Raw genomic sequence first — 15934 nt, 5'->3', positions numbered from 1 at the left:
AATTGAAGCAGTGTAGAGGGGGTGGAAAGGGAAGTGTAGAGGGTGTTGGCAGGAAGGAGTGTAGAGGGAGTAGAAAGGAAGAAGTGTACAGGGTGAGGAAAGGGAAGTATAGAGGAGTTGAAAAGGAAGGACTGTAGAAGGGTTGAAAGGAAGGAGTTTAGATGGGGTGGAAAGTAAGGATAGTGGAGACGGTAGAAAGGAAGCAGTATAGAGGGGTAGAAAGGGAATTGTAGAGGGTGTTCACAGGAAGGATAGTGGAGAGGGTAGAAAGGAACCAGTGTAGAGGGGATGGAAAGGGAAGGGTAGAAGGTGTTGGCAGGAAGGAGGGAAGAGGGAGTACAAAGGAAGGAGTGTAGAGAGGGTGAAAAGGATAGTGTAGAGGGTGTTGGCATGAAGGAGTGTAGAGGGAGTAGAAAGGAAAGAGTGTAGGGGTGGTGGAAAGGGAAGTGTAGAGGAGGTCAAAAGGAAGGACTGTAGAAAGGGTGGAAAGGAAGGAGCGTAGATGGGGCGGAAAGGAAGGATAGTGGAGAGGGTAGAAAGGAACCAGTGTAGAGGGGGTGGAAAGGGAAGTGTAGAGGGTGTTGGCAGGAAGGAGTGTAGAGGGAGTAGAAAGGAAGGAGTGTAGAGGAGGTGGAAAGATTTAGAGGGGGTAGAAAGGAACTACTATTGAGCGGGCAGAATTGAAGCAGTGTAGAGGGGGTGGAAAGGGAAGTGTAGAGGGTGTTGGCAGGAAGGAGTGCAGAGGGAGTAGAAAGGAAGGAGTGTAGAGGAGGTGGAAAGAGAGTTTTAGAGGGGGTAGAAAGGAACGACTATTGAGCGGGCAGAATTGAAGCAGTGTAGAGGGGGTGGAAAGGGAAGTGTAGAGGGTGTTGGCAGGAAGGAGTGTAGAGGGAGTAGAAAGGAAGAAGTGTACAGGGTGAGGAAAGGGAAGTATAGAGGAGTTGAAAAGGAAGGACTGTAGAAGGGTTGAAAGGAAGGAGTTTAGATGGGGTGGAAAGTAAGGATAGTGGAGACGGTAGAAAGGAAGCAGTATAGAGGGGTAGAAAGGGAATTGTAGAGGGTGTTCACAGGAAGGATAGTGGAGAGGGTAGAAAGGAACCAGTGTAGAGGGGATGGAAAGGGAAGGGTAGAAGGTGTTGGCAGGAAGGAGGGAAGAGGGAGTACAAAGGAAGGAGTGTAGAGAGGGTGAAAAGGATAGTGTAGAGGGTGTTGGCATGAAGGAGTGTAGAGGGAGTAGAAAGGAAAGAGTGTAGGGGTGGTGGAAAGGGAAGTGTAGAGGAGGTCAAAAGGAAGGACTGTAGAAAGGGTGGAAAGGAAGGAGTGTAGATGGGGCGGAAAGGAAGGATAGTGGAGAGGGTAGAAAGGAACCAGTGTAGAGGGGGTGGAAAGGGAAGTGTAGAGGGTGTTGGCAGGAAGGAGTGTAGAGGGAGTAGAAATGAAGGAGTATAGAGGAGGTGGAAAGAGAGTTGTAGAGGGGGTAGAAAGGAAGGACTATTGAGCGGGCAGAAAGAAAGGAGTGTAGAGGGGGTGGAAAGGGAAGTTTAGAGGGTGTTGGCAGGAAGGAGTGTAGAAGGGGTAGAAAGGAAGAAGTGTAGAGGGTGAGGAAAGGGAAGTATAGAGGAGTTCAAAAGGAAGGACTGTAGAAGGTGTTGAAAGGAAGGAGTTTAGATGGGGTGGAAAGTAAGGATAGTGGAGAGGGTAGAAAGGAAGCAGTATAGAGGGGTAGAAAGGGAATTGTAGAGGGTGTTCACAGGAAGGAGTGAACAGGGATTACAAAGGAAGGAGTGTAGAGGTGGTGGAAAGGGAAGTGTAGAGGGTCTTGGCAGGAAGGAGTGTAGAGGGAGTAGAAAGGAAGGAGTGTAGACGTGGTGGAAAGGGAAATATAGAGGAGGTCAAAAGGAAGAACTGTAGAAAGGGTGGAAAGCAAGGAGTGTAGATGGGGTCGAAAGAAAGGATAGTAGATAGGATAGAAAGGAACCAGTGTAGAGGGGTTGGAAACGGAAGTGTAGGGATGTTGGCAGGAAGGAGTATAGAGGGAGAAGAAAGGAAGGAGTGTAGAGGGGGTAGAAAGGAAAGTGTAGAGGAGTTCCAAAGGAAGGACTGTAGAAGGGGTGGAAAGGATAGAATGTAGATGGGGAGGAAAGGAAGGATAGTGGAGAGGGTAGAAAGGAACCAGTGCAGAGGGGGTGGAAAGGGAAGTGTAGAGGGTAATGGCAGGAATGAGTGTGGAGGGAGTAGAAAGGAAGGAGTGTAGAGGAGGTGGATAGAGAGTTGTAGACGGGGTAGTAAGGAAGGACTATTGAGCGGGTAGAAAGGAAGGAGAGTAGAGGGGGTGGAATGGGAAGTGTAGATGGTGTTGGCAGGAAGGAGTGTAGAGGGAGTAGAAAGGAAGAAGTGTACAGGGTGAGGAAAGGGAATTATAGAGGAGTTCAAAAGGAAGGACTGTAGAAGGTGTTGAAAGGAAGGAGTTTAGATGGGGTGGAAAGTAAGGATAGTGGAGAGGGTAGAAAGGAAGCAGTATAGAGGGGGTAGAAAGGAAATTATAGAGGGTGTTCACAGGAAGGATTGAAGAGGGAGTACAAAGGAAGGAGTGTAGAGGGGGTGGAAAGGGAATTGTAGAGGGTGTTGTCTTGAAGGAGTGTAGAGGTAGTAGAAAGAAAGGGGTGTAGAGGTGGTGGAAAGGGATATGTAGTGGAGGTCAAAAGCAAGAACTGTAGAAAGGGTGGAAACGAAGGAATGTAGATGGGGTGGAAAGGAAGGATAGTGGAGAGGATAGAAAGGAACCAGTGTAGAGAGGGTGGAAACGGAAGTGTAGGGATGTTGGTAGCAAAGGAGTGTAGAGGGAGTACAACGGACGGAGTGTAGAGTGTGTGGAAAGGGAAGTGTAGAGGAGGTCAAAAGGAAGGACTGTAGAAACAATGGAAAGGAAGGAGTGTAGATGGGTAGGAAAGGAAGGATAGTGGAGTAACCAGTGTAGAGGGGATGGAAAGGGAAGGGTAGAGGGTGTGGGCAGGAAGGAGTGAAGAGGGAGTACAAAGGAAGGAGTGTAGAGGGGGTGGAAAGGATAGTGTAGAGGGTGTTGGCATGAAGTAGTGTAGAAGAAGTAGAAAGGAAAGAGTGTAGAGGTGGTGGAAAGGGAAGTGTAGAGGAGGTCAAAAGGAAGGACTGAAGAAAGCGTGGAAAGGAAGGAGTGTAGATGGGGCGGAAAGGAAGGATAGTGGAGAGGGTAGAAAGGAACCAGTGTAGAGGGGGTGGAAAGGGAAGTGTAGAGTGTGTTGGCAGGAAGGAGTTTAGAGGGAGTAGAAAGGAAGAAGTGTAGAGGGAGAGGAGAGGGAAGTACAGAGTTCAAAAGGAAGGACTGTAGAAGGTGTTGAAAGGAAGGAGTTTAGATGGGGTGGAAAGTAAGGATAGTGGATAGGATAGAAAGGAACCAGTGTAAAGGGGGTGGAAACGGAAGTGTAGGGATGTTGGCAGGAAGGAGTGTAGAGGGAGAAGAAAGGGAGGAGTGTAGAGGGGGTGGAAAGGAAAGTGTAGAGGGTGTTGGTAGAAAGGAGTGTAGAGGGAGTAGAAAGGAAGAAGTGTAGAGGGTGAGGAAAGGGAAATGTAGAGGAGTTCCAAAGGAAGGACTGTAGAAGGGGTGGAAAGGAAAGAATGTAGATGGGGAGGAAAGGAAGGAGAGTGGAGTGGGTAGAAAGGAACCAGTGCAGAGGGGGTGGAAAGGGAAGTGTAGAGGGTAATGGCAGGAAGGAGTGTAGAGGGAGTAGAAAGGAAGTAGTGTAGAGGAGGTGGATAGAGAGTTGTAGAGGGGGTAGAAAGGAAGGACTATTGAGCGGGTAGAAAGGGAGGAGAGTAGAGGGGGTGGAAAGGCAAGTGTAGATGGTGTTGGCAAGAAGGAGTGTAGAGGGAGTAGAAAAGAAGAAGTGTAGAGGGTGAGGAAAGGAAGTATAGAGGAGTTCAAAAGGAAGGACTGTAGAAGGTGTTGAAAGGAAGGAGTTTAGATGGGGTGGAAAGTAAGGATAGTGGAGAGGGTAGAAAGGAAGCAGTATAGAGGGGGTAGAAAGGGAATTATAGAGGGTGTTGGCATGAAGGAGTGTAGAGGGAGTAGAAAGGAAGGGGTGTAGAGGCGGTGGAAAGGGATATGTAGAGGAGGTCAAAAGTAAGAACTGTAGAAAGGGTGGAAAGGATGGAATGTAGATGGGGTGGAAAGGAAGGATAGTGGAGAGGATAGAAAGGAACCAGTGTAGAGAGGGTGGAAACGGAAGTGTAGGGATGTTGATAGAAAGGAGTGTAGAGGGAGTAGAACGGACGGAGTGTAGAGGGGGTGGAAAGGAAAGTGTAGAGGTTGTTGGCAGGAAGGAGTGTAGAGGGAGTAGAAAGGAAGAAGTGTAGAGGGTGAGGAAAGGGAAGTGTAGAGGAGTTCAAAGGGAAGGACTGTAGAAGGGGTGGAAAGGAAGGAATGTAGATGGGGGGAAATGAAGGATAGTGGAGAGGGTAGAAAGGAAGTAGTATAGAGGGGGTAGAAAGGGAATTGTAGAGGGTGTTGGCATGAAGGAGCGTAGAGGGAGTAGAAAGGTAGGAGTGTTGAGGTGGTGGAAAGGAATTGGAGAGGGGTAGAAAGGAAGCTCTGTTGAGCGTGTAGAAAGAAAGGAGTGTAGAGGTCGTGGAAAGGGAAGTTTAAAGGGTGTTGGCAGGAAGGAATGTTGAGGGAGTAGAAAGGATGGAGTGTAGAGGTGGTGGAAAGGGAAGAGGGTGTTGGCAGGAAGGAGTGTAGAAGGAGTAGAAAGGAAGGAGTGTAGAGGAGGTGGAAAGGGAGTTGTAGAGGGGGAGAAAGGAAGCTCTGTTCAGCGGGTAGAAAGAAAGGAGTGTAGAGAGGGTGGATAGGGAAGTTTAGAGAATGTTGGCAGGAAGGAGTGTGGAGGGAGTACAAAGGAAAGAGTGTAGAGGTGGTGGAAAGGGAAGTATAGAGGAGTTGAAAAGGAAGGACTGTAGAAGGTGTTGAAAGGAAGGAGTTTAGATGGGGTGGAAAGTAAGGATAGTGGAGAGGACAGGAAGGAAGCAGTATAGAGGGGGTAGAACGGGAATTGTAGAGGGTGTTCACAGGAAGGAGTGAAGAGGGAGTACAAAGGACGGAGTGTAGAGGGGTTGGAAAGGGAAGTGTAGAGGGTGTTGGCATGAAGGAGTGTAGAGGGAGTAGAAAGGAAGGAGTGTAGAGGTGGTGGAAAGGGAAATGTAGAGGAGGTCACAAGGAAGAACTGTAGAAAGGGTGGAAAGGAAGGAGTGTAGATGGGGTGAAAGGAAGGATAGTGGAGAGGATAGAAAGGAACCAGTGGGGGTGGAAACGGAAATGTGGGGATTTTGGCAGGAATGAGTGTAGTGGGAGTAGAAAGGAAGAAGTGTAGAGGGTGAGTGAAGGGAAGTGTAGAGGAGTTGAAAAGGTAGGACTGTAGAAGGGGTGGAAAGGAAGGAATTCAGATGGGGTGTAAAGGAAGGATAGTGGAGAGGGTAGAAAGGAAGCAATGTGGAGGGGGTAGAAAGGGAATTGTAGAGGGTGTTGGCAGGAAGGAGTGAAGAGGAAGTACAAAGTAAGGAGTGTAGAGGGGGTGGAAAGGATAGTGTAGAGGATGTTGGCATGAAGGAATGTAACGATAACGATAACGATAACGATGTTTTATTGAGATTAAGGCCAAAGCCCCTTACTGAAGGGCGTCATACAAGAAAATAATTAAAGGAAAATGACTTGACATGATAAACCAACATCACAATTCAACCAAAAGTAGCTAATATAATACTCAACAACATTCACAAAATAACAATTCGAAGTCTCTTCAATGCCTCATATAAATACATGGCCAAGTTTTGTTGGGTAAGCTCATGTTTTGACGACATGAGCAGATTAAATCTAAATGCACAGGGATCTTTATAATATTTAGATTGAATTAATCTTTGTCTGAGGTCACTCAAAGCAGGGCAACAGAGCACCAAAAAAAAATTCATCTTCCCTACCCAGGTTGCACAATCAACACATATATACATATTCACTCCTACTACAGTATCTGAAACTGTGAACAGCAATATTTGAAACACCAAATCTAATTTTTGTCAGTGCACTTTTTACATATCTGTTTATTTCCATCCCAATATATGGTTCAGGCCCCTGCGATGTTTTAAAGATTCTAAACTGTGCAAATCTATCGCTAGTTTCCATATGGTCATGCCAATCTTGCCACCTACAATCAACTATTTGCTGTCTAAACACTTTATAAAACCTGCAATATCTTTAACACCCTGATTATCCCACACAAAAGAATAAGCATAAGAATTTAAGCACTGACGAACACACGTTGCCCATGTTTTTTTGCCATTATTATCTAAGGAATACAACAGCCGATAAGCTTTGAACGTAGCCTGTTTTCGTTCATTCTTGTAAGTTTCAACCAATACTTAATGCATTTAATGTACGGGTTTAAATAAATTGGATATCTCCCTAGCTCCCCATACACAAGATCATTTGGCGTTCGAATGTCCACATTCAAAAAACGTTTCATTGCAAACAAGTGTACTTTTTCTATTTGTTCACTCTTTTCCAGGGCCCATATTTCTGCACCATACTGCAGTATTGGCTGGACTTGAGCATCAGATAACCTGACAAAAATACCAAACGAATTACAATCAAGCTTATACAAGATGTGAAGTATCCGAATAACTGCTTTCTTTGCTTTATTTGCTATATCTTGACATGCGAAACTGAAACTAAGTTTTGTAGAAAAATAAATTCCAAGATACTTAATTGCATTTACAACGGTAATTCTTTCATTTCCATATGACCATCTTTCGTTTCTTGCTAAATATCCTCCTTTACGGAACACAACAATACTTGTATTATCCATATTTACTTTTAACTGTAAGTTACGTGCTGCAGCATATAAACTGTTCAACTGTCGCTGTAAACCCACTGTTGTTGTTGATAACAAAATCATATCATCAGCAAAAAGTAGAACAAACAATTCAATCAAATCAAAAGTAACTCCATGTTGACCATACTGCATTATTTCCAAAGCAAGTTCATTAATAAAAAGTGAAAACAAGACCGGGCTACAAACATCCCCTTGTTTAACCCCACGAATGCAATTAACACAATCAGATAATGTTGCCCCAGCTCTCACTCTCGCTTTCACTTCATTGTACATGCTTTTCACACAACGATGTAACTTACCACTGATTCCATTCTTTAATAAAACAGGCCATAAAAGTTTTCTTGAAATGGAGTCAAAGGCCTTTTCAAAGTCCACAAATGCTACATACAACTTTTTATTGTTTGCAAACTGTTTCTGTACTGCAGCCATTAGAGTAAATATGTGATCAATTGTTGAATAGCCCTGTTTAAATCCTGCCTGGTGTTCTCCAATTATGTTTTTCTCAATTATCCATTCTTGTAGTCTAGTATTAATAATGGAACTATATAATTTACTACTTACATCACACAAAGAAATACCTCTATAATTATTTACATTATTAATATCACCTTTCTTAAATAAGGGCAAAATTATGGATTCTGTCCAATTTTTTTGATAAACCCCAGTATCAAACAAAAAATTAAAAAGCTTGACTAAAAAGTTAACAGTATTATCCCCTCCATTTTTGAAAAACTCACTAATCATCCCATCCGGACCAGCAGACTTCCCATTTTTTAGTTTTCTAATAGCAAGAATTACTTCTTCATGAGATACAGGTCTCTCCAATACAATATTTTCTCTGTCATTTTCTCTTTCATTTTCCACATACATATTATCAACTACCTCCTCTTCTTCATTAATTTCTAACACATTTTTAAAATGATTAAACCATTCCTGAATAGAAATATCATTTAAAGGTTGCGTTTTCTTTTTTGAAATTTTATGCATTGTGTCCCAGAACTCCTTCTGACTTTTAACAGAATCCAAAAGTTCATTTAGTAATGAGTTATTATATTCTTTCTTTTTCCTCTTGTTTAAATTTTTATACTCACGTCTAGCAATACAAAATAAAATGCGATCATCTTTATCCAGAGTTTTCCTATATGCCCTCAATAATCTTCGTACCCGGCGTCTCTCCATTTTACATTCATGATCAAACCAATTATTATCTACAACTTTTTTATTAAAAAATACCCGCTTTTTCATAAACTCAGCTTGTTCTTTAACAGTCTGATTGAACATATCCAAAGCTTTATTTACATCAACATGAATAAGGTTTTCTGCTACATACAACTTCTCTTGTACTTCATTTGAATTCATAGAAAAGGAGAAACGGTGAAAATAAACAGACTTCCAACAATATTTAATTATAGGAAGATTCATATCATTAATAAAATTATCATCACATTGCCTTAGAAACTGATTCTTAACATACAATGCAAGAGGTAAGTGATCAGATTCAAATCTTTCTGTTACCTGTAGAGTTACTTTCTCAAATAAGGATTCGAAAAGATTAACAGATACTATGAAATAATCATTGACACTGGATCCTGAATCAGAAATGTATGTGAAACGACCTTCAAGGTCCCCATTACATACACCATTGAGAAAGGTCAGTCCAAATACAGTGCACATGCTAAGTAATCTTTTCCCATAAGCATTCAGTACTTTATCTTCAGAATTTCTACTCATTATATTCCTATCATTTTTGTGACAGATGTAAATTTCACTTTCATTTATTATTTCAGGGGATAAATTAGAGGTTCTAGAATTCATATCTCCACATAATAATAAATCAACGTCCTCTAAAGACAACAATGTCTCTAAAATACACTCTTCCAACATATCAATGCCATTGTCAAAACCATACATATTATAATATGGCGCATTCTCAGGAGAAATATACGTACACACCAGCAAAACATTTTTAGTTAAACCAAAAAAACTTTCATCCAACTTAAATGTCATACAGTAATTACTGTCACAATCAATATACTTGACATAAGGAAGTAAGGTTTTATGTACAAGGCAAACTATTCCGCCTGAGCATCTCCCTTGCCGTGTTATTTTGATTGCAGGTTTGACATACACTTTATGGTCTATAAAAATACAAGACTCAAACTTTTCAACAAACGTTTCTACAAGACTGACAAAATCAAACGATGAAACATATTGAACAAAACTGAAATTATCTAATTTGGATAACAATCCACAAATATTCCAGTGAAGAAATGAAGTGCTATTTATAGAAGACTCCAAGTTTCCCAAATATTGATTTATAGAACTATCCCCTCCCGTCTCATTCACCCGTATACCATCATTTTCTTCCTCATATTCTTTCTCACAAACAATTTCACATGTCATTAAACCATTATTTACACCATCCAAGTGTAAAGAATCATTCTTTTTCATCATCAGAAACTCCTTCCATCATCACCAGTGAGTTTCCATCCACATTTTCATATTCAGTACCATCCTCAGTCATACAATCACCATCATTGTTAAATCTCAACATGTCATCACAACCACCACACACATCAATAATTTTCTTAGTCACACCATCACACTCTGTGTTTAATCTTATATCATCATAATCACCACCCATATCAATCATTTCCCCAACTACACCATCACACACTGTGTTTAATCTTATATCATCATAATCACCACCCATATCAATCATTTCCCCAACTACACCATCATACTCAGTATTTACTCTCATCATGTCATCACAATCACCACCCATATCAATCATTTCCCCATCTACACCATCACATTCTGTGTTTAATCTCATGTCATCACAATCACCATCCATATCAATCATTTCCCCAACTACACCATCACACTCTGTGTTTGATCTCATCATGTCATCACAATCACCATCCATATCAATCATTTCCCCAACTACCCCATCACACTGTATTTGATCTCATCATGTCATCACACTCACCATCCATAACAATCATTTCCCCAGTCACACCATCACACTCAGTGTTAAACCTCATCATGTCATCACAATCACCACCCATATCAATCATTTTCCCAGTTACACCATCACACTTAGTGTTAAACTCTCCAAACTCCCTGATAACATCCATATCAAATCTGTCACTGGTAGCACACTCCTTATCACCAACATTTTTTTCACTATAAATATAAACAACTCTGCAATGATCTGTCAACATCGCAACTTCATCACTGTGTTCCACAGGATCAAAAGTAACAACTTCATCAAAACACACGTCATCATTTCCATCAGATGTCAAAACATGCACACTTTCATCTTCAGCATGTTTACAAGGAAAACAATTCAATGGTAGTGTGTAAATACTCCTTTCATCCCGCATGTCATTTACAGCAAAACGTGTTGGGTTTAAATCGTTTCCATGCAGACAACACATAACGTCATGCCCCAATTCTACATTGCACGTGCATTTTAAACTGGCACAGTTCACAGCGCCACTGACACTTTTGCCTCGCGAGCCTTCAACAAGACCCACACACGGTGACTGGTTGACAGTGCTACCCATTAAAATATCAGGGTGGTAATTTTTCAAAGTACAGGGCTGACCGAACCTCTATTGGAGTTGGACGAGCCTGTCACTGCCATCGAGACCATATTTCCTCCCTTCTATCACCAACTGATCATAGACCATCGATACTCTCTTGTTTTCATTCCTGGCAGACTTTAGATGGGGCAACAACTTATTTCTTATCTCTCTCACCGGCAGAGAAAAATCCTCCCCAATAAAGATGGTGGAACCCTTCAACTTTTGTTTTGCGTGCATGATCTTATCTTTATCTTTGTAGAATGTGCAACGTGCCACTATGGGGGAGTTTGGTTTTGAATTTACCCTATGCACACGATCAAACTGTATATCATCAGTTGACTCTAGTGTGTCAGTGATCATGTCCTGCAGTCTTGCTATGTCTCGTTGTCTCTACGAATAATAATATTGTTCCGTTTCGACAGTCCTTCAAGATCATCCACTTTTTTTTTATCCAGGGATTCAATTTTTTAGTTTAATTTTTCGTTTTCGGCTTTCAAAACATCGTTTTCATGCTTCAAAACTGACACATCCTTTTTTAAATTGACCATCTCTTCTTGCATATTTGTAAATCCTTCTTTCATTTGCATAAACTCATCCTTCATCTCTTTCAAATCCTCACTCAACATACCAAATGTACTGTTCATGTTACTGTTCAAATCACTGCTTACATTGCTGATCATGGCCATCACGTCCTTCAGGGTGGGGTCCGAAGAGTGCTCGGGTGTAGGTGTAGGTCTGGTCTTGTCCACGCTGTCCCTGCGCGAAGCACCTCCAGCGCTGCCCAGTCGCGTCTGTCGCATACTGTCCGACTTGCTGCCAGGTCCTGGGTTCAGCTCCACATCTCCGCACTGGTGGATTAAATTCCCGTAGTAGAGCAGGGTAAGGAGCACGCCAACCATGACACCGTCTGCACGAGTTCTGAGTCTTAAAATAGACACTCGCATGGCGGCCAAATATTTTGCCCGTTTCCACATAAAAGAAACAAATACTGCTGCTACAGTGGTACCGAAGGCATGATTCCTTAGCTCGCCGTCTCCCAACGTACAAAGGTAGGTGACGTCTATAACTGGACAAAACAGCAAAGAGATACAGGAGCTCGCAACGTGTGACCTCACGGTTTTGTGTCACGACCTTGCCCCCCAAAGGAGTGTAGAGGGAGGAAAGGAAGGATAGTGGAGAGGGTAGAAAGGAACCAGTGTAGAGGGGGTGGAAAGGGAAGTGTAGAGGGTGTTGGCAGGAAGGAGTGTAGAGGGAGTACAAAGGAAGGAGTGTAGAGGAGGTGGAAAGAGAATTGTAGAGGGGGTAGAAAGGAAGGACTATTGAGCGGGTAGAAAGGAAGGAGTGTAGAGGGGGTGGAAAGGGAAGTGTAGAGGGTGTTGGCAGGAAGGAGTGTAGAGGGAGTAGAAAGAAAGAAGTGTAGAGGGTGAGGAAAGAGAGGAAAGATGAGTTCAAAAGGAAGGACTGTAGAAGGTGTTGAAAGGAAGGAGTTTAGATGGGGTGGAAAGTAAGGATAGTGGAGAGGGTAGAAAGGAAGCAGTATAGAGGGGTTAGAAAGGGAATTGTAGAGGGTGTTCGCAGGAAGGAGTGAAGAGGGAGTACAAAGGAAGGAGTGTAGAGGGGGTGGAAAGGGAAGTGTCGAGGGTGTTGACAGGAAGGTGTGTAGAGGGAGTAGAAAGGAAGAAGTGTAGAGGGTGAGGAAAGGGAAGTGTAGAGTTCAAAAGGACTGTAGAAGGGGTGGAAAGTAAGGAATGTAGATGGGGGGAAAGGAAGGATATTGGAGAGGGTAGAAAGGAAGCAGTATTGAGGGGGTAGAAAGGAAGGAGTGTAGAGGTGGTGGAAAGGGAGTTGTAGAGGGGGTAGAAAAGAAGCAGTGTAGAGGGGGTGGAAAGGGAAGTGTAGAGGGTGTTGGCAGGAAGGGCTTTAGAAGGAGTAGAAAGGAAGGACTGTAGAGGAGGTCGAAAGGGAGTTGTAGAGGGGTAGAAAGGAAGATCTGTTGAGCAGGTAGAAAGAAAGGAGTGTAGAGGGGGTGGAAAGGGAAGTTTAGAGGGTGTTGGCAGGAAGGAGTGTAGAGGGAGTAGAAAGGAAGGAGTCTAGAGGTGGTGGAAAGGGAAGTGTAGAGGAGATCAAAAGGAACGACTGTAAAAGGGGTGGAAAGGAAGGAGTGTAGATGGGGTGGAAAGGAAGGATAGTGGAGAGGGTAGAAAGGAAGCAGTATAGAGGGGTTAGAAAGGGAATTGTAGAGGGTGTTGGCATGAAGGAGTGTAGAGGGAGTAGAAAGGAAGTAGTGTAGAGGTGGTGGAAAGGGAGTTGTAGAGGGGGTAGAAAAGAAGCAGCGTAGAGGGGATGGAAAGGGAAATGAAGAGGGTGTTGGCAGGAAGGAGTGTAGAGGGAGTAGAAAGGAAGGAGTGTAGAGGAGGTGGAAAGGGAGTTGAAGAGGGGGTAGAAAGGAAGCACTGTTGAGCGGGTAGCAAGGAAGGAGTGTAGAGGAGGTGGAAAGGGAGTTGAAGAGGGGGTAGAAGGGAAGCACTGTTGAGCGGGTAGCAAGGAAAGAGTGTAGAATGGGGGGGGGGGGGGGGGGGAAGGGAAGTGTAGAGGGTGTTGGCAGGAAGGAGTGTAGAAGGAGTAGAAAGGGAGTGTACAGGAGGTGAAAAGGGAGTTGTAGAGGTGGAGAAAGAAAGCTATGTTCAGCGGGTACAAAGAAAGGAGTGTAGAGGGGGTGGGTAGGGAAGTTTAGAGGTTGTTGGCAGGAAAGAGTATCGAGGGAGTAGAAAGTAAGGAGTGTAGAGGTGGTGGAAAGGGAAGTATAGAGGAGTTGAAAAGGAAGGACTGTAGAAGGTGTTGAAAGGAAGGAGTTTAGATGCGGTGGAAAGTAAGGATCGTGGAGAGGGTAGAAAGGAAGCAGTATAGATGGGGTAGAAAGGGAATTGTTGAGGGTGTTCGCAGGAAGGAGTGAAGAGGGAGTACAAAGGAAGGAGTGTAGAGGGGGTGGAAAGGGAAGTGTAGAGGGTGTTGGCATGAAGGAATGTAGAGGGAGAAGAAAGGAAGGCCTGTAGAGGTGGTGGAAAGGGAAATGTAGAGGAGGTCAAAAGGAAGAACTGTAGAAAGGGTGGAAAGGAAGGAGTGTAGATGGGGTGGAAAGGAAGAATAGTGGAGAGGATTAAAAGGAACCATTGTAGCGGGGGTGGAAACGGAAGTGTAGGTATTTTGGCAGGAAGGAGTGTAGAGGGAGTAGAAAGGAAGGAGTGTAGAGGGGGTGGAAAGGAAAGTGTAGAGGGTGTTGGCAGGAAGGAGAGTAGAGGGAGTAGAGAGGAAGAAGTGTAGAGGGTGAGGAAAGGGAAGTGTAGAGTTCAAAAGGAAGGACTGTAGAAGGGGTGGAAAGTAATGAATGTAGATGGTGGGGAAAGGAAGGATAGTGGAGAGGGTAGAAAGGAAGCAGTGTAGAGGGGATAGAAAGGGAATTGTAGAGGGTGTTGGCAGGAAGGAGTGAAGAGGGAGTCCAAAGGAAGGAGTGTAGAGGGGGTGGAAAGGATTCTGTTGAGGGTGTTGGAATGAAAGAGTGTAGAGGGAGTAGAAAGGGAGGAGTGTAGAGGTGGTGGAAAGGGAAATGTAGAGGAGGTGAAAAGGAAGGACTGTAGAAAGGGTGGAAAGGAAGGAGTGCAGATGGGGAGGAAAGGAAGGATAGTGGAGAGGGTAGAAAGGAACCAGTGTAGAGGGGGTGGAAAGGGAAGTGTAGAGGGTGTTGGCAGGAAGGAGTGAAGAGGGAGTACAAAGGAAGGAGTGTAGAGGGGGTGGAAAGGATAGTGTAGAGGGTGTTGGCATGAAGGAGTGTAGAGGGAGTAGAAAGGAAGGAGTGTAGAGGTGGTGGAAAGGGAAGTGTAGAGGAGGTGAAAAGGAAGGACTGTAGAAAGGGTGGAAAGGAAGGAGTGCAGATGGGGAGGATAGGAAGGATAGTGGAGAGGGTAGAAAGGAACCAGTGTAGAGGGGGTGGAAACGGAAGTGTAGAGGGTGTTGGCAGGAAGGAGTGAAGAGGGAGTACAAAGGAAGGAGTGTAGAGGGGGTGGAAAGGATAGTGTAGAGGGTGTTGTCATGAAAGAGTGTAGAGGGAGTAGAAAGGAAGGAGTGTAAATGTGGTGGAAAGGGACGTGTAGAGGAGGTCAAAAGGAAGGACTGTAGAAAGGGTGGAAAGGAAGGATAATGGAGAGGGTAGAAAGGAACCAGTGTAGAGGGGGTGGAAAGGCAAGTGTAGATGGAGTTGGTAGGAAGCAGTGTAGAGGGAGTAGAAAGGAAGGAGTGTAGATTAGGTGGAAAGAGAGTTGTAGAGGGGGTAGAAAGGAAGGACTATTGAGCGGGTAGAAAGGAAGGAGTGTAGAAGTGGTGGAAAGGGAAGTGTAGAGGAGTTCAAAAGGAACGACTGTAAAAGCGGTGGAAAGGAAGGAGTGTAGATGGGGTGGAAAGGAAGGATAGTGGAGAGGGTAGAAAGGAAGCAGTATAGAGGGGGAAGAAAGGGAATTGTAGAGGGTGTTGGCATGAAGTAGTGTAGAGGGAGTAAAAACGAAGTAGTGTAGAGGTGGTGGAAAGGGAGTTGTAGATGGGGTAGAAAGGAAGGAATGTTGAGTGGGTAGCAAGGAAGGAGTGTAGAGGGGGTGGAAAGGGAAGTGTAGAGGGTGTTGGCAGGAAGGAGTGTAGAAGGAGTAGAAAGGAAGGAGTGTACAGGAGGTGGAAAAGGAGTTGTAGAGGTGGAGAAAGGAAGCTCTGTTAAGCGGGTAGAAAGAGAGGAGTGTAGAGGAGGTGGATAGGGAAGTTTAGAGGGTGTTGGCAGGAAGGAGTGTAGAGGGTGAGGAAAGGGAAGTATACAGGAGTTCAAAAGGAAGGACTGTAGAAGGTGTTGAAAGGAAGGAGTTTAGATGGGGTGGAAAGTAAGGATAGTGGAGAGGGTAGAAAGGAAGCAGTATAGAGGGGGTAGAAAGGGAATTGTTGAGGGTGTTGGCATGAAGGAGTGTAGAGGGAGTAGAAAGGAAGGAGTGTAGTGGGGGTGGAAAGGAATGTGTAGAGGGTGTTGGAATGAAGGAGTGTAGAAGTAGTAGAAAGGAAGGTGTGTAGAGGTGACGGAAAGGGAAATGTAGAGGAGGTGGAAAGGAAGAACTGTGGTGGTGTGTCCATCGAGATCGATGATGACCATCGTTGTCATCCAGCTGGGGGATGGGGGGAGGGTGGTGGTGGGGTGGGGGGGAGGATGCTCATGAATCTATCTGTGAATGCGCAGATGGCTGAATAGTGCAATCTGCGCACGAAATGTTCGCTGACAGTTGGGGCAGGCAAAGACAGGCATATCATTGTCAGGGAGCTTGTTTGCCCGTGATTTTCTGGCCTGCCTCTTCTGAACAGCTGCAGCAGTCCTGTTGGCCTCGCACAACTTGGCGCCTTTGTGCA

The sequence above is a fragment of the Babylonia areolata genome, chromosome 18, assembly GCF_041734735.1.
Source record: "Babylonia areolata isolate BAREFJ2019XMU chromosome 18, ASM4173473v1, whole genome shotgun sequence".
Lineage (NCBI taxonomy): Eukaryota > Metazoa > Mollusca > Gastropoda > Neogastropoda > Buccinidae > Babylonia > Babylonia areolata.
Note: the sequence above shows the minus strand (reverse complement) of the source record.